Here is a 19,238-nt window from a genome sequence, read left to right as displayed (position 1 = left end):
GTCTGTCTGGAGATTGTATTATTACGTAATGCTACGGCTATGCTATGGAGTATAGTAGATGTTGAAATTAAACCCTTAAAACCCTTTATATTTATCCCCTTATAATATATTAATAAAATTACCCACTTTTTTATTCACATAACATAATAACAAGAAGAGAAGAAAACTATTTAAATGACATGTATTTTTGTTGACATTCAGTCCATCAACTAGTGATGGATAAAAGTCTTTTAAATGTATTCATTGAAATTTAGAACAAAGAAGTAAAGTTTATGAAATGATTAAAAAAAACAAATATGCTTCCATTGCACGTGGTCATAACACAACAACCAATATGACACAAGGAAAAAGAAAATCATTAAACAGGTATAAAAACAAGAGGTATTACCTTCTACTTTCACAAACCCCGAAGGGTCTCCCGTTACCAGTAATTGCCACGCACAAAACATTCCTTTCTGGCATTTACTTACCACAAGTAAGCCATTATGACCTCTACGCACGGACGCTACAAAAGGTGGTTTGTTTACCCCCCTTTCTTTAAAGGGAACTGAAGGGAAAACAAATGTCCTTTTGGCGGTCGGGATCCAAAGAGATCAGACAGGCTTACGGCGAGGACTTCTTCACAAATAATGGTTGCAGTGGTTTCACTAACTAGAGTAAACCCAGATGATATATATATATATATATATATATATATATATATATATATATATATATATATATATATATATATATATATATATATAATACACACTATATATATATCATTGGACTGCACGGCTATCTGGATACTTATAAATAATTTATGAATAATATTGATAACCTTCATGAAGGTTCATACTAAAGTCATGTGGTATGATCATACAAATAAAACAGAAAGCCACAGTTGGTAACAAAAAAAATAACCAATTTGAATGGTATATTTTAATGATATATCTCAATATGTATAAAAAAACTCATTAGTGGAAAGACAAAACATCTTTCTACACCGTAGAGATAATAAAAAGAAGTTATCAGGGACACAATCATGTAAATAGAATTTGGACCCATTGAATTTCACCATTCATTTTATACAAACAAAAATGATCCATTAGGCTCTAATGATTTAAGCTCTGGGTACGATATTGAAATCAATGTCACTTTAGCCATCATAGTGAAGCTTTCAACAATTCGGTCGAACTAGAAGTAAAAATACCCTCACTAGGACTTGCCTCTCTCTCTCTACCTGTGTCTACATCTCTTTCTCCTGACGCAGTATAGATAATGACCTCTTAACTAGCATCTTTCTCTTTATCACTTGCTATCACATAATTGACTGCACTTTTTTATTATTTGTAAAGAAATATGTAATAAATTCCTCTCGACTTTAAAAAAAGGAGACTGGAAAAAAAGTATGTTTCACAATTGTGATTTTTTAATATATGAAAAATTCTTTCAGTGTCTTCACTTCTAAATTAGACTGGGAACATCATATATTAGCAGCACCACTTCAGTATCTCTATATAATAAGGAAGGATTTACCAGAAGGAAAATTGTTTTTATTTATATTCTCTGCGAGTCTATTCAGTCCTATATAACAGGTCTTCAATTCCCTCTACCCTCCTAAAATCATGATTAAAATGTCCTTTTTTTTTAACTGCAAAATGACGCTCTGAGCTTCACGCTCATATAGGGAGAACCCTATTCATTCTGAGATTCAAAGGAATGAAGGATAAATATGCTCCGAAGTCAGTTTTAGATATATTATTTTTTCTCTCTTCTCACTATGCGAAGAATCACTTCCATAACACGACGGGGGTTGTTAACCTTGAGAATTTAACATCATCTTGATGGGCGGCCGGCCCTACCGGGATCTCGCGTGCTCTCGAATCTTCTTCGACGTCGATAGATTTATATAATTCGACTCGTTTGCAATTAATGAATAAAATTAATTGTGGCATGAATGAATAAAAGGAAAACCCGCGTTGTGAACTATATTAATCTAGCCTGAAAGGAATATATGATAATATAAAATAAAAAAACACATACCGCATGAAATTGAAAATGGAACAAAAACTAAAATAAGAAAACGAACAGTTGATATCAATAGGATTGATAAAATAAAACAACATTCTTTTTTTTTTCTTTTTGACACGAGTTTGCTCCCTACCTTGATGTGATACGAGTTGATTTTGTTGCGCGGTAAAGCATTGAAACTGCTGAAGTCTAAACGTCTTGCGAACAGTCCTCCTCCGGAACCATGTCTGTAAAGAAAGAGAACATGTTGGTTAGTAATTGACATAGTGAGCTGGGACAGCAAGCACACACACAAACACACACATAGACACACACACACACACATATATATATATATATATATAAAACTTGAATTTTCCCTGATATATTAATTATATTTAAGTCAAAAACAAAATTTAAAGGAAACAGTATTAGCATTCCTTCCATATATATATATATATATATATAATATATATATATATATATATATATATATATATATATATATATATATTTATATATATAATATATATATATATATATATATATTTATATATACATATATATATATATACATATATATATATGTATATATATATAATATATATATATTATATATATATATATATATATATATATAAAGTGCGTGTGAGTGTATTTCAATTTAACCAATATTCCTAACATTATGATGGTTTTATTGGTAAAAGTTATTATTCTTTTTAAAAAATTTTAATATTTTCCAGAATTAACTTGATTTCCACAATCGAAAATCAGATAGACAAAGTTTGGAAATTATTATTAGCGTATTATCAAACAATAAGAGAATTTGGTAAGTTTTTTGATTGAAATATAGCAGTTCGTATTAAAAATAAAAATACATTCTGATGACCAGTGGGAAGGCCAAATCAAATACCCATTTTGAGTGGCAAAAACATTTATGTCTATTTAACTATACTATTTAGTGCTCTTTCGTTTATCTCTATATATTAATGTACAGTTAACTGAATTTCAATTTCCCATTTGTTTCAGTATTATTGTTAATGTTTTTTTATCATAAAGTTTATATATATCGCACGAGTAATTTTATGATTATTTCCATTATTATTTTTATATATCTAACATCGCCGATTAGTTTAATTACAATTTTATTATAAATTGGCCTGAACATTTAGAAATGAAAGATTTATAGGTGTGCCCATCAGGGTTATAAGCTTCTTGGTAACATGTGTTTTCGTAACATGTGTGTTAAGTTTATCGTTCCCGTTTTTCATGATTTCCGCCTTTTTCGCCGCGTGCCTTAAGGTTGTTTATTTGCAAGGGCCGACCATCACTGGGTAACCGTGGATTTGCTGGAACATCTGTGTTTATGTGTTATGTCGCTTTCATTGAACACTTGCTTCTGACACCTGTTTATATAATGTAGGATGACTGAATTGTGTGAAACCGGGTAAGTGTGGTCATACTGTTTACGTGTATATTGAACTGTAAATCTTTTTTTTTCCCCCAAGTAATGGTCTTAGATCATAATGGGTTTCACAAGTGGGACTTAGTTGTGTTTTCAACACTTGCTTATTTACAATTGATATTTCTATCATACAAAAATATAGGTTAACATTATTTCCTGGCTTCATTCGATTTTCATTCATTTTCTCTTCAGTTATTATTATTATTATTATTATTATTTTTTTTTTATTTTCATTATTATTTATTATTATTATTATTATTATTATTATTATTATTATTATTATTATTATTATTAGCCAAGCTACAACCATAGTTGGAAAAGCATGAGGATGCTCTAAGCCCAAGGAATCCAACAGGGAAAAATACCCCAATGAGGAAAGGAAATAAACTAAATGAGAAGTTTTGTTAGGATTCAACTTCATTCCTCATAATTTTCACCGAGCACTAATTTGAGCTAGATCTCTATGAAGGGATTCAGCAACCACCAGATGGAATGCATTTAACAGGGCCAATGTTTTTCTTGGTAAATATTGACTTTTGTGTGTATTATAATATTCAAAGTACGCTGTGTTTTTTTGTGTAAGCATTTATAAAGAAAAGAAAATTGTCATTACTTTAGTTATATGCATTGCAATTTTTACGTCTTGATCTTTACGATTGTTTTCCATAAATATTTACACTCATATATAGACTTTCTTACGTGTACGGGACCACTCTACACACACACACACACACACACATATATATATATATATATACAGTATATATATATATATATATATACAGTATATATATATATATATATATACAGTGTGTATATATATATATATATATATACAGTGTATATATATATATATATATATTACGTTTAAACCTTCACATTTTGTAAACTTTTTCATATGCACCTGGTTATTATGATATGTGTACTAGTACTTATTCTAGTTTTGCTACCATCAGTATTTTTTTAAAACCATTTATTCGTATAGGCCATTTATGTTATATTTATGCTGCGTTTAATATAAGTCCAGAAATAGAGCCTGTTACGTTTGCTAAGGCTTTGAAAGTTTCACGTTATTTCAAGCTGTATATTAATCGATAACCTTTAAACATTCATGAGTAAGCTGTCAAGGTTTCTGAATTTCTTGGTCGCTTGTAAAGATATAGACTATCTTGTGCATAAAGAATTACCACATAATCATAAAAACAGATTTAAAGTGAATGAATTATGTAATGGGAACTTCAAAAGTTCAAAGTTGGAGCAAAGGTTTTTATGTTGACCAGGCTGACATGAGTTTTTTTTATAGTTTATATATGACATATCTGTTTTTGACGTTATAAATAGTTTACATTGGACATATCTGTTTTCACGCTGTTACTGTTTTTAGAATGATATATTTATTCGGATCATTTATTTTTTCCTTATTTCCTTTCCTCGCGGGGCTATTTTTCCCTGTTGGAGCCCTTGGGCTTATAGCCTCTTGCTTTTCCAACTAGGGTTGTAGCTTGGCTAGTAATAATAATAATAATAGTAATAATAATATGCTTATGTAATACACACACTATGTACCTGTATGTATGTATACACTAACAAATGCAGCCGTTTCTAGCCCATTACAGAACAAAGGCCTCAGACATGTCAACCCATGCCTGGGGTTTGGCCAGTTTTCATTAGTACGGATTGGTGATGGTGGGAGAATTTCGTCTGATCGCTCACAACAAACCAACTTAGTATGGGCGGCACTAGTAGCCAGTAGATGTGCCGATCATGATGAAACGCAAACCCTTTCACTACTAGGTTAAAGTATCACGACTCTGAAAGGTTATATACAGTATGTATGTATGTCACGTATGTATATATAGTTACATACAGTATATGTATGTAGGTTACGTATGTATATACAGTATAATTATATACAGTATATGTATGTATGTTACGTATGTGTGTATATATATATATATATATATATGTATGTATATATATGTATATATATATTATATATATATATGTGTGTGTATATATATATATATATATATATACTGTATATATATATACATAAATACACACATACATACACACACATACACATACACAAACGCAGCTGTCCTTGACGGAAACCTGCCATGGGCAAGTCATGAGCAAAAGAACGATCACAAAAATCGAAGAGAGAGAGAGAGAGAGAGAGAGAGAGAGAGAGAGAGAGCAATGACGTCAAGGGCTGGCAAGTTGCGTGGGCAGTTGGTTACCAATAACCCCCTACCCATCCACGACTGCAAGCCCCGAACTACCTCTCCCCCCCCCCCACCCCTCCCCCCACCCCCTCCACCGCACCTCCTTCATTGGGACTTATTTTTAGACCAGAGCTACAGCTGTGGTCTCTCTCTCAGGGTTGCCAGGTTGGCCTTTTTTCCGGCCAAAAAACTCAAAATTTGGTCTTTTTCGCGCTAGATACCTAAATTTGGCCTTTTTTTATAAATTGGTTAGCCTTTAATGCTATATCTCCGACCTTTTTCTACTATTAGGTTGGCCTTTTAAAGCTGCAGTTGATCAGACGTTGGCCTTTTCTCATTTGGAAAACCTGGCAACCCTGCTCTCTCTGGCAATCCATCCCTAGCAAACTTACGGATATGTAGCTTTCCTTTCTTTCTTTTTACATGCAAAGAAATCCTGTTTTTTTTTTTCTTTTTTTTTTTACTCGGGTCGTGAGCTCGGCTGCAATATTTGTTAAATAATGTTAGATTCAAGTTTCTGTGGTTTTTAGGTCATAAGATATTCAATGCAATGTAGAGTTGGTTTTGGTTCAATGCTCATCCCTGTAATACAGAGACGTTTTTAATTCAATACTCAAATCCTGTGGGGTTTTTTTTTCACGGCTTTACTCGGGTCGTGAGCTCGACTGCAATATTTGTTAGAAAATGTTAGATTTCAGTTTCTGGGGTTTTTAGGTCATAAGATATTCATTGCAATGTAGAGTTGGTTTTGGTTCAATGCTCATCCCTGTAATACAGGGACGTTTTAATTCAATACTCATTTCCTGTAACCTTTAGTTTGATTTTTGGCTTCGGAAGGGCAAAATCTAAAATGTCAATCGGAATTGCCAACCCCCACAAAAAAAGAAAAAAAAAAAGAAAAAAAAATATCCGCTTAAATTCATGCTGACATTATGCAAATCTAATGTAAGCATCGCTTCGAAGTTTTTTTGTTTTTGTTTATTGGTTAAGTTGATTTACGTTAGCTTCCAGTGGTTTTAACCAATTCCAAATAAGAAATATATATATATATATATATATATATATACTGTATATTTATATATAGAACTATCAACTACTAGTGGAACTAAGGCATTTATCTCAGTAACACTAACCATCAACTAATATAAAGCTTATAACCCTTCCTCAATCCAATAATCAACTTCTAGATAGAGGATATTTGATATTTTTAATTCTTCATCTATATGTAATCTCTGAGCATAACTATAGATTTTAAACGCATCACGGTCTTATATTCATCTCAAACGATGTCCTTGCAACTCCAAGAGCCGAAGGACATGATTCAAGGGCATATTTCATTTCAAAGGCGCCGATTATTTCTTTTCATACGTCAGTGGTGTTTGATGGATCGGAATAACATTGTATTGTATTCACAGAATTGGGGCTGGACACACACACACACACACACACACACTCGGTGCCAAGGCGTAACTTCCAAAGCATTATTTTGTCCTATAAGATTTCTATTCGCGTCTGACTGATGAAAGCCGTTCAATCTAAAACATAATATTGTGCAAACGTAGGAAAATATGATTTCTCTCTCCGAGAAATTCCTCACGCCAACAGGGCTTCCATAGATGTATAATGTAAAGCGGTGTTTGCACGGTCTAATGGTTCGTCGAATTCGGTTGTCGAACCTACTTGTCAAACAGTTCGAAGAAGTGGAGTCTCACTAATGCATAAGGTTTGTGGACAATGAAGCCCCGCCCACAAAAGTCAGATGAGAACAGACTTTCTTCGAACTGTTTGACGAACGTGTTCGACAACCAAATACCCCGTTCACAAGTTCGAACATCACTTCAAACACTTGTCTGTCGAACCGCGTTCGAACGTGTAAATTCACATTTAATATATGATATGGCCTCTCCTGCGTTATTAGGTTACACAAGATTTACACGCTTCCACAACCCAACACTCCGAATTCCCTCGTTGGACGGAACTACACGAAGGCCGTGTGTTCCAATTTGTGCTGCACATTTGTCTAAAATAGCCCCATGCTAAATTACAGTTACTCTCCTCCCATAGATGATAGCAATTAATATTTATTGCAATTGTTATGCCATCGGTGGCGCGGCCCAGGCCAAACTATTCCTTCCTCTTCCCGTAGGGTCAATTAAGGTCCCGAACCACGTCAGAAACATGTTTCAAATTCTGGTGGGGGGACGTTTTATTTAAGGATCCGGGGACCCCATTACCCCGAGGGCTCCTCTCGGAATAGCAGCTCTCCCAACATCTAAGAGGGGCCATTTAGTAGCATGAATAGTCCTGTTGCATATGCCAAGTAATTCGCTCTTAGTGGCGAACACATTCAGTGGTGAAGTATGTCCCTCTTCAACCCATATTTAGGTGGGGATACATGGTAGGTTTTAATTGATTTCTTTACCAGTGAATATCAAAGAGATTTAACCTCTTGTTATATTTTTCCTTGGGATAAGAAAGCAACTTTCTGTATTCACAATGTTGTCTGTTTTGACGTTGTTACTTTTTTTAGAATGATTTATTGTTAATTTGTTCTCTTCATTTATTTATTTCGTTATTTCTTTTCCTCACTGGGCTATTTTTCCCTGTTGGAGCCCCTGGGCTTATAGCATCTTGCTTTTTCCAACTAGGGTTGTAGCTTGGATAGTAATAATAATATGATTATATTGTATTCGTCAACAACCTTTATTTCCTGTCATTGGAAAAGACCCTAGGTTACACTAACAGCAATTGCCCTCTCTACTTAGTATTTCAAGTACAGTAATACAAAAAAAAAAAAAAAAATTGAAGAGCTTTCTATAGGCCAGACTTACAGCCAATGCGATTTGGTCTAATAATACTTGAGAGCCTTATCCCACATTCACATCATCATCCACTTAACCTTCAAGTGGACGAGATCTTTCATCTTCTTCATTGCATATAGTTAGAATCTGGTCACTCCTATAAACCTTTTTAATAATACGTAATCATTTTTTCACATGCTCATTCATCATTGGCATATTTTAGTTATAAACTAAACCATATTTTATTTGCCTCTTTTTCTATAGTTCCCGAGGCTTTTTCTTCAATCTTGAAGGATCACGAAAGTGTGACATATTGCAAATTGGAGATATTGTAAAATGACTTTAACACTCCTGAGCAATCTATATCTCCAATATAGAGACTATTCTTCAGTATTTTTAAATAGGATTAGCATGCTAAAACTAGCTCGTGTAGGGTTAGTATACTAAAAAAAGAACTATCCTTTGAAATATTAAAAAAAAAAGAAAAAAAAAAAGATGGTTGTAACTGGTCGCTCTTATCTGACACAAGTCAACTTAAGACGAACTCTTATCATATGCAAAAATATACTTGAATCTACCTTAAAGTACTAATGGATACTTCTCCTCCTGCTCTCGGAATGCTTCACATAGCCACTTTCCAAATAATTAAATTAGGTTTTTTTATATATCGGGTGCTCTCGAAAATCACCCCCTTTTCTCGGAATTCCTCCTCCCTAATTTAGGGCATTTTATGACATCTCACAGGAGGCCACCCCAGAGTAAAGCATCTCATCATTTTCAGGGTGGGGGAGTACCCCCCCCCCCATACCCCCTTGCCTTTCTCCCAGAGCTTTTATTTCGCTCCTACATATTTCCCCCATAACTTCTAACCCCATCATAATGGTTTATCCCCTTTCCCCTTCTCGTAAAGCGATGATGATGTCGGAGAGAGAGAGAGAGAGAGAGAGAGAGAGAGAGAGAGAGAGAGAGAAGGGCGTTTTAGGTAGATGGCATAGAAAGGAGAAAAGTGTGTAGAGGGGTGGTAGGAGGAAATATCATTTGGTGAAAGAAAATTCAAATCGTGGTTTGGGGAATCCTGTTGCGATATGGTTGCGAGAGATATAGGTAGGGTATATTTAATGAATCTCTTGAGAGAGATATAGAGAGATTCTCGACTTGTTATACAAGCTCAATAGAGAAATGGGGTTAAGTTGGCTATTATCTTCCTTCAACAATAGTCACTATTGTACCCGTTTTAGTACATACGTGAAGAAATCGTCAGAGGTGACGTGGTAGGTCCACTTTATTTCTATCTAAATGCCTCGCTATTCTTTTCACTTTCCCCCGTAAACTCCTCTTCTGCCAGGTTGCATTATTTCCACCTCCTTGTGTATGTCTCTCGCATGTTCACGGATGCAGTAACAGCACAGAAGCAGCAGCAGCACCACCATGTACGTGTGGAAGAGGGACCTGGTTGCAAGTCTGGTGGTGGATTCAGGTGTCGATTTTCCAACTGGTTCTTGGTATAGACAGCGACGGCTCTTGTTACGTTATTTATGTATGAAGAGAGAGAGAGAGAGAGAGAGAGAGAGAGAGAGATAATTTCATACCCAATCCTGTGTTATAAGGAAAATGTTATGGTTCTCCCATACAACATTCCTTTACAAAGAATCTTCATTCCAAGTCTTCATTCCTAGTCTTCAATCCTAGGCTTCATTCCTAGTTTTCATTCCAAGCCTTCATTCCTAGTCTTTTGGCACGCGGCCATTACATCCTCCAATAAAAGAAAAAATATTCCAATTCCTCTCTGATCAATGGATGTTTTGCCTCACGCCCCTTCTCCCCTCTCAAAAGCGCGAGGCTTTACATGAAAGTTGAATTAAAAGTACAGCAGGTTATATTAACGTATTCATACTGCTTAACACGGATCAATACATTGCAGTTCATAAATGTTACATGAGGGAGATAGACGAATACATTGCAGTTCATAAATGTTACATGAGGGAGATAGACCTCCGTCAAACTTTTCGCATAAGGAAAATACTAAATAGGAAAAATTTGCAATTGTAAATACAGTATGGCTATGCTAGATAAAAAGATATTCGTGTAAATATACGATGATGTATATATATATATATATGAGTGTGAGTGTGTGTATTTATATATATATATATATATGTGTGTATATAATATATCATATGTATATATAATATATGTATATATATATATATATACATATGTATATATGTATATATATATTATATATATATACATATGTATATATGTTATATATATATATATATATATATACAGTAGTTTTTACTATTTTGTGCTAAATTATTTCCATATGGGATATTGACTGTTTTTTTTTTTCTTTTTTTTTTCAAGTCCACTTTAAACCATGTATTTCTGAGAGAGAGAGAGAGAGAGAGAGAGAGAGAGAGAGAGAGAGAGAGAAAAAAAGTTACATAACCGACTATCACTGTTATTGATAATACCAATGGACTTATTCCTAGAATAAAACCAGTACGGTCATATCAAAACAAGAGGGGGAAACCCAATAAAAGCATAATAAAATATAGGAAAGAAATAGTTCAATGACAAGTTCTCTATACGTTGGCACATTCTCTTTTATTTCATAATAAACGTAGCATTTTCCCTGATACGCCATTGTGCCAAGACAAACTTTTCAAACTCTAAAGGACTATATCTTTTAGACTAACAAGGCCTTAAAAACGCAGTATAACACCTTGTTAGGCCTTAAGGGTTCTAAACATATTCTTTTTTATATGTTCTATGGAACTCTTGTCATGTTTTATAGCCTATTCATAGGCTGGTGGTCCCTTTAATCGTGATGCACGAGAAAAAGCATTTGATTAATCGTGTTCATCTGCCCAGTTGGATGTCACGTGTACTGTAGTTTTTTTTTTTTTTTTTTTTTTTTTTTTTTTTTTTTTTTTTACAAAAACTGTGAGAGGAATAAAAGTAAACTGGTTTTCAATCATTTTTACCAGATATTTTTATATGAAGATTAAAACTTGTTCAAAAATAGATTTTTAGTAGTAAAGCTTATCCAGGGATGAAATATAAATTCCTATTTCTCTATTGGAAAGCCGTAATAGTAAAAAAAAGGGTAACTGTGAATATTTCAATTCCAAAATGTATTCGTGTAAATACATGATGATGTTTCTATAATATAAAATGTAAGAATTGTAAATATATATTTCCCAATAAAAGAGAAAACCGTAAATCATAGTGACTTTTTTTTTATATAATTCCAGTTATTGGACTTTAATAGATAAGTCTTAACTGCTTTTATCCCATGACCGTTTCCCATTACCCAAGAGAGAGAGAGAGAGAGAGAGAGAGAGAGAGAGAGAGGGTATGTAGATAGAGCAGCCCGCAACCAAATATCGGTTTTATTCACGTGCATTTTCATTTTATCAATTGGGATATTAACATCCTCATACTACTCATTTTAAGTCCATTATTATTGTTAGGCAGTGATGGAATGTATTATTATTATTATTATTACTATCCAAGCTACAACCCTAGTTGGAAAAGCAAGATGCTATAAGCCCAGGGGCTCCAACAGGGAAAAATAGCCCAGTGAGGAAAGGGAAATAAGGAAATAAATAGATGAATGAATGAATGCAGATATGCACTTGCATAGCATAAAACTTCATTTAAGACTATATAGGTGATATTATATGTGAAGATACACTTAACTGTAACGTCATATAGTTGAGCAATTAAGATTATTTTTATTAACTTTGTCGTATCGTCAAATATTTTATCAACCAAGCAACCCCTCAATTAACTTGGTTTTCTCTAATAAAATTCACCAATTTTACTCAATCCCAATATTTTTTTCTTTCCTCGTATAATTCCATTAGAAATTACTTAAATGTAAATGAATCTATGTTCACATCCAAATTCTGAGGTTACAGTAAGGTCACTTCTAATTCCGAAGTTATAAGTTCACTTCAAATTACCAAGTTATTTTTATCTAACTTAATATCAGCTGCTGCAAGTTATGTAAATTTGAAATACAATAATCTTGCTTATGCTTAAGAACGAAAAAAACTGCTTTCAACAGTTATTATTATAATGACAACGATGCATTCTCTGTGCATAAAAAAAATTATAATGACAAAATACTATCTGGCAACTCTTGGTTCTGGCATCCGTCCAAGTAAACAAAACACCAGGGGTGCCAACATTCAAAAGAAAACAAGTGCATTGCTGAATTTCTTTTAATAAAATTCACCCTTTAATTTCTTTTAAAAGATGTAATAATAATTCCATAATAGTACCCTTGAAGCCTTTCGATAAATAATGACTGTAATAAGCTTAAAAAGGGGGGGGGGGGTTAATATTAAACTGTTGCACATGGGTAACATCTGGAACTATATTCAAAGTCACCTTGAGCGACCGAGCAGTGTTGTCAACGTCACGTTCCCTCGTCAAAAGAGGGCCTGTTGCAGTGTTACTAACGCTGTAAATTTTATGATCTTTGATATTAGGCTCCTGTGAGTTATGAATTACACTGTGCCTATGGTAGAAAGTATATAAGTAAGCTGCAGTTATTTATCTAGGAGTTAAGCATTTAGGGGACTACTGCATTAAGGTTCGGTTAAGTTATTTCAAACACTTAAATAACTCTAATCAGTTTCTACATTAGCAATTCTAACAAGGAAACGCAAAAGATAGTGGGAAAAAAAACCGGTTCAAATTAATTTTAAAATCATGGTAGATTTCTGACGCAGCTTCAGTGGGCGAGGTGCTTTACGAAGGCAGTGTTGCCAACGCTACTGAAGCCTCTGCAAGTATGTACATGCATAACTCGCATTATTATTTATTTTTTTTATTTTATTTATTTATTTTTTTTTAAATATTGCATCCACTCAAAAACTAATTAGTATCTGTTACAACTGATTCAATTTGATTAGTTTAATCAAAATATCGCAAATAGTGGAAGACCCCATTTAATCTCCTTGGTGGATATAGCAAAACAAAGGCGCCCGGTTTTCAAGGTTATATTTGCACCGGGAGGGGTATTAGAGGGACAATGGGGTGGTTGAATGAAAGTGGGAAGGGCAAAGGGATGTTTAGATTGCGAACAAGCGGTTGCGATTAATTTCCCAGATTGTGCATACACTTGTGAAATTGCATAAAATTGCATAAGAGTAACAGTATATACAGCGCCATTTAGTAGTAGTAGTAGTGTGAAATTGAATAAGAGCAACAGTATATACAGCGCCATTTAGTAGTAGTAGCAATGTGTGAAATTGAATAAGAGCAACAGTATATACAGCGCCATTTAGTAGTAGTGTGAAATTGACAACAGTATATACAGTGCCATTTAGTAGTAGCAGTGTGTGAAATTGAATAAGAGCAACAGTATATCAACGCCCTTTAGTAGTAAATAGCCGACAGTATATATATTACTTTTGACGGGTTCATATATCATCGTTTTATGTGATATTGAAATTGAATTATTATAACTGGAACTCTAAATCTCAAATGATAAAGAATTCATGTAATTATTAGAAGTTGAAATTGTTCATGAAATTGCCTAAACTCGAGTGTCACACACTGGCTTAGTTATAGTTAGTACCTGCACCCTGTTTCGTATGTGATGTTCCCGTAGACTTTTTTTTCTCTCGTTTTGATATACTCCAACATATAAATTACTGTATATAATTAACTTTCACTTTGAAAGTTATGAACATTTTGAAAACCAGAAATGATCAGCAAATTTACTCTTAACTTACCGGGGCCCCATTTATATAAGGGAAACATATATAATCAACTTTTACTTTCAAATTAATTAACATTTTGGAAACCAGAAATGATCAGCAAATTATTCAAAGTCATCTGAGCAACATCTCTCAAATCATACAGAAGAGACAGTCCATGAATTGTATTGGGAGTCTGAATCAAATGAATGAAACTACCAGTGCTTGAAATGATTCTTTCTTTTATTATATCTTCTTTTATTCTGGAAAGGTTCCTCTTTCGGGAAAAAGTATACCCTTCCATCATGTCAATCAGCATGTCATATGTATAAATATATAGTTTGTAAATTCATATCTTGCTATAATCACTATACAGCATTTCAAATCAATTCCAGCATGAATATATGAAATCACTGTGATAAGAAAACACACTTATGGGACAATAGTAACATATTTAACGGCCAAGCTTTCCATTACTTTAAATATTTTAGTTTTTAATGAATACCACTCGAACAATATGCAACTCGAAAACCAGCTAAACGGGTGTCAGAAAACAGTTTATGATTTCACAAAACTATTCCCTACCATGGTTAACTAACCGCCTTCATTCGTCTTTCATCCAACTTTTTTATTAGCTAAAAAATGCAATGCTGTATATTGCACTATTACAAGCCTCCCGTTTATGGATGTAAGCTGAAAAAAATATTATTACTGCACTTATTACAAGTTTCCCTTTTTGGATGTAAGCTAAGAAGTCGGGACAATACATTGCCTACCTATTAGAGTATATTTTTTTCTAGATCACCCTCAGGAAAAGGATACCACCAGTCCCTTGAAACTACTATATATTGCACTTACTACAAGCCTCTCTCATACGGATGTTAGCTAAAAATACGTTCTTCTATCATCGTAAGGAACAGGTCCCTAGATATCACCAGTCCCCCCTGAAACCACTGTATATTGCACTATTACAAGCCTCCTTTTTAAGAACATAAACTAAAAAGTCGGACCAATACATTGCCTGCCCAGAAAAGTATGTTCTTCTATCATCCTCAGGAACAGGACCCTATATACCACCACTCCCCGTACATTCAATCATTACTTCTTCAATGTTATAGATGAGATCGTTGGTCATTATCAAGACTCATTAATGACATATGCCGACCTCTAATCTCTTATTTTTTTTTTTTTTTTTATTAATAATTCAAGAAAAGAGCTACTCTACTGTGCCTATTTCTATAACACTTTCCAGCCAACTGTCATTATATTCTATACTTTTCGTCTATCAAATAGAAATCTTACGACCAGAAGTGCCAATGTACAATAACATATCTTTCTTCCTTTAATTCCATGAGCACACAGACATACTTAATATTGGGCACTAAATCATCATACACCAGTACCAGGCTTCCATTCATTCACCAGTGTACAAAATATGATGGAAAAAAGAAATCTTACAATGATAAAGTGTTATTCACCTATTTTCTGGTTAGCATGTTTCAATACTGTTCCACAAGAGTCCGTTTAGCTTGCCACTCAGTATACATTAGTGGTGTTTCGTTTAACAATTATATTTCAACATTTACTGACGTGTAACACAGATGTACCACAGTGATTTAAAAATACACAAGAATACAAGATATGGGGACAGAAATTAAATTCTCCTTTGGATTTCAGTTAGAATAAACATTATATTTCGACTTGAAAATATAAAAAATGTCTGCTCGAGACAAAAATTTACAATGTAAGTAAAAGAAAAAAATGTCTGCTATAGACGTGAAAATTTACATAAAGTATTTCTTCACAAGCGTTCTGTCATTTTTTTTTTTTTAAATGAAATAATCAAAACAATGGTTACATAATAATATTACGAGATAGATTGTATTTTCCTCCGAGGTAAAGACCGACCTACAATGGGAGAGTTATAACCCATGAGAAAATGTCTCTAGTCCCACCTCAGCAAAGCATAAGATATTCTTCGGCCAATGGCTGGTCACGGCACACCCTCTGAATTCAAACTTGTAACTCGACTTACTCTAAGGTTCGGAATACTCCTGTCTTTTTCACACCCTGTCACAATCCCTTCATCATCAAGATCCTAAAAACCTTTTTTTTAAAGTAAAAAAAAGGCTGTAAGATTCCGTTAATAGTAGTGATACCTGTAGCAAAAGATACTTAAAGAGATGATCAGCAAAGAAAAAGGGCACAAAATATATAATGGTGTCGAAGTTGAATTTGAACTACTATTAAAAAAAAAATGGCATGAGAATATATAAAAAAAATTCTTCCAACCCGAGAGAGTGACAATTTTATGAAAATTGACTTTCAACCCATGGGAGAGAAATTTTCAAAATTGACTTTCATCCCAAGGGAGAAAAATTTTCATAATTGACTTTCATCCCAAGGGAGAGAAATTTTCAAAATTGACTTTCAACCCAAGGAGAGATATTTTCAAAATTGACTTTCATCCCAAGAGAGAAAGATTTTCAAAATTGACTCAACCCAAGGAGAGAAATTTTCAAAATTGACTTTCATCTCAAGAGAGAAAGATTTTCAAAATTAACTTTCAACCCAAGGAAGAGAAAATTTCAAAACTGACTTCCATCCCAAGGGAGAAAAATTTTCAAAATTGACTTTCATCCCAAGAGAGAAAGATTTTCAAAATTGACTTTCATCCCAAGAGAGAAAGATTTTCAAAATTAACTTTCAACCCAAGGGAGAGAAAATTTCAAAACTGACTTCCATCCCAAGGGAGAAAAATTTTCAAAATTGACTTTCAACCCAAGGGAGAGAAATTTTCACAGCTGACTTTCATCCTCAGAGAGAGATATTTTCAATATTGACTTTCAACCCAATTTCGGGTTCTGACACGCAAGTTGAAACAAGTTAGTTACACATTACTTTTTCTCTTAAGACTTGATATAAAAGTTATTTCCTTAGTAAACCCCCCCCCCCATATTACAAGAACTAAATCCCTGCATGTCAGCTACTGTAAAGGCTCATGACACCTAAATTACATAAATTTCAGCAAAAACAAAAAAAAAAGTGCTACTTAAAAGCCTCTTATTTGAAGGGAGAAAAATATAATATTACTACTATGGCACAGCCTGGTTAAGGGGTTAGTATGAATGCCTTGTATCAATGGGAGACAGGCGCTCCAAGAAATCCATCTTTTACAAAAAAAAAAAAAAAAGGAATTATTTATTTATTTTTTTTATTAGAAAAATAATTAAGTAACATTCAGGGGTCTCGCTTTGCCCATAAACCTTACAAAATAATATCAAAATATCCTCTTATATGGTACACACTTCTTTTCTGGCAGATATAAAAATTAATGTCATAAGAAAAATCAACGTCATAAGAAAAATCAACGTCAAATCTATTTTTTCAATGACTTGCGTATTTTTTTAGTTATCTCGCTTTGCCTACAAAACTTTCAAAATAATATCAAAATAACTTCTTATACGGTACACATTTCTTTTCTGGGAGTTTTCTGGAAGATTTAGATATATATGCAATTCGAAATATCAACGTCTAATCTATTTGTACCGCAGGTGATAAATCTATTTGTACCGCAGGCGATAAATGCTATTTGGATCACAGGTGGTTTATCAAAACCTGTGGGTTCCTTCACCTAGCCCCGTCATATTTCGTAACTCTAAGGTGATATCGATTTCACAGAACTTGCAAATGGAACTCTAGGAAGGACGTGGCCATTTAATTTTTCCTCTTCTCATATATCGAAATGTGAATTAGATTAAAACGCTAACTTTTTTCCTTTTAAGAACTATTACAGTCAGCGTTCAATTTTTGGCAATGAAGAATCAAGATTACACATCGCATTTCTATCTCGTTTATTCATGTTCAATCACATCAATTGTTCGAAACAAGATTGTTCAGGACACCGAAGAACAGCTGGTCGATATTTTTCCTTTCCTGAGGCTTATATTCGTTGATTGATGAATTCACAGCAAATCACAGATAAACTTTGCATGCATTTGATATTAACCAAGCGTTGGTAGGGGATTATATAAATACTTTGCCTGCTTGAATAACAATAAGAATAAGACGCCAGTCATCTTAAAGGTTGAGAATTGCATAATCAATGTAACTTTTAGAGAGGGGGGGAGGTGAGTGAGAGGTGGGGGGGGGGGGGGGAGGTGAGCGAGCGAGCGGTGTAGTCGAGAATAATCCAGAACAGAGGGGGGGGGGATAAGAGTGATGTTAGGGGAGGGGGGGTTATGACAAGGGACCATATTGGATTGGCAGGTAGTATGGAACAACATTATTAGTAAGTTTTAGTTAAAATATTTTCCATAATGTTCTGAAGGCTCATATATTTTTAATCCACTGGTATTAAAAAAAAATAATAATAATTTTCGGAGATTATTATTCATAGTTCCAGTAGCACGAGAACTGTAGATGCGGGAGCATTGAAAATATATACTTATGGTAAAGCGTAATATTATGGCTTGCTAAATACGATGGAATTTAATTTCCACCTAATCCGCCACCCAAAGAAAAAAACAAAAATTAAATTAAATAGCCTTTCCTTAATGAAAAAGGAAGTCAAGTGATATCAGCTAGAAAAACATATCGCATCTTATATTCGGAAATTATTTTCTTAATCCATTCGAGTTCCCTATGACCTCTGAGCAGCTGGGAGAGCAAGAGTATGCAGGCTCTACCGAGAATAACTGCGTCATACCATTCTTAGCATATCTGTCTCTATATATCTCAAGAGTGTTTTTACAATTTTATATATTTTTGTAAGCCATAAAACAATGTATATACGTATATAAAATCGTGGGAAACAAGTAAGTTACATCTTAGTTATAAGAGTGATTGGATTCTCGATCTTAAGGTATGATGACTTTAGGAGCCCAGCTGGCTTGAAAAAAAAAATCGATTTTCTCTTGGATGCTGGACGAAACGCACTTTCCATGTCGATATTCTCTAGCAGAATTTGAAGAATATTCTTTCGCAGGTTCACTGTTAATGCATTAAGGTTGACAAGTGATTTAGGTAA

General features: G+C 33.8%; 1 protein-coding gene across 1 annotated transcript in view; it reads right to left on the bottom strand.

Moving 5' to 3' along the window:
- Nucleotides 1-19,238, bottom strand: part of heca (headcase) — a 65,437-nt gene that overhangs the window by 45,900 nt on the left and 299 nt on the right. The window contains exon 2 of the mRNA XM_068345309.1: nt 2,150-2,243. The gene's annotated coding sequence lies outside the window, so the exon portion shown is untranslated. The remainder of the gene's footprint in view (nt 1-2,149; nt 2,244-19,238) is intronic.

This window comes from Palaemon carinicauda, chromosome 21 (genome assembly GCF_036898095.1).
Source record: "Palaemon carinicauda isolate YSFRI2023 chromosome 21, ASM3689809v2, whole genome shotgun sequence".
Classification (NCBI taxonomy): Eukaryota; Metazoa; Arthropoda; class Malacostraca; order Decapoda; family Palaemonidae; genus Palaemon; species Palaemon carinicauda.
This window is presented reverse-complemented; position numbering and strand designations above follow the sequence as displayed.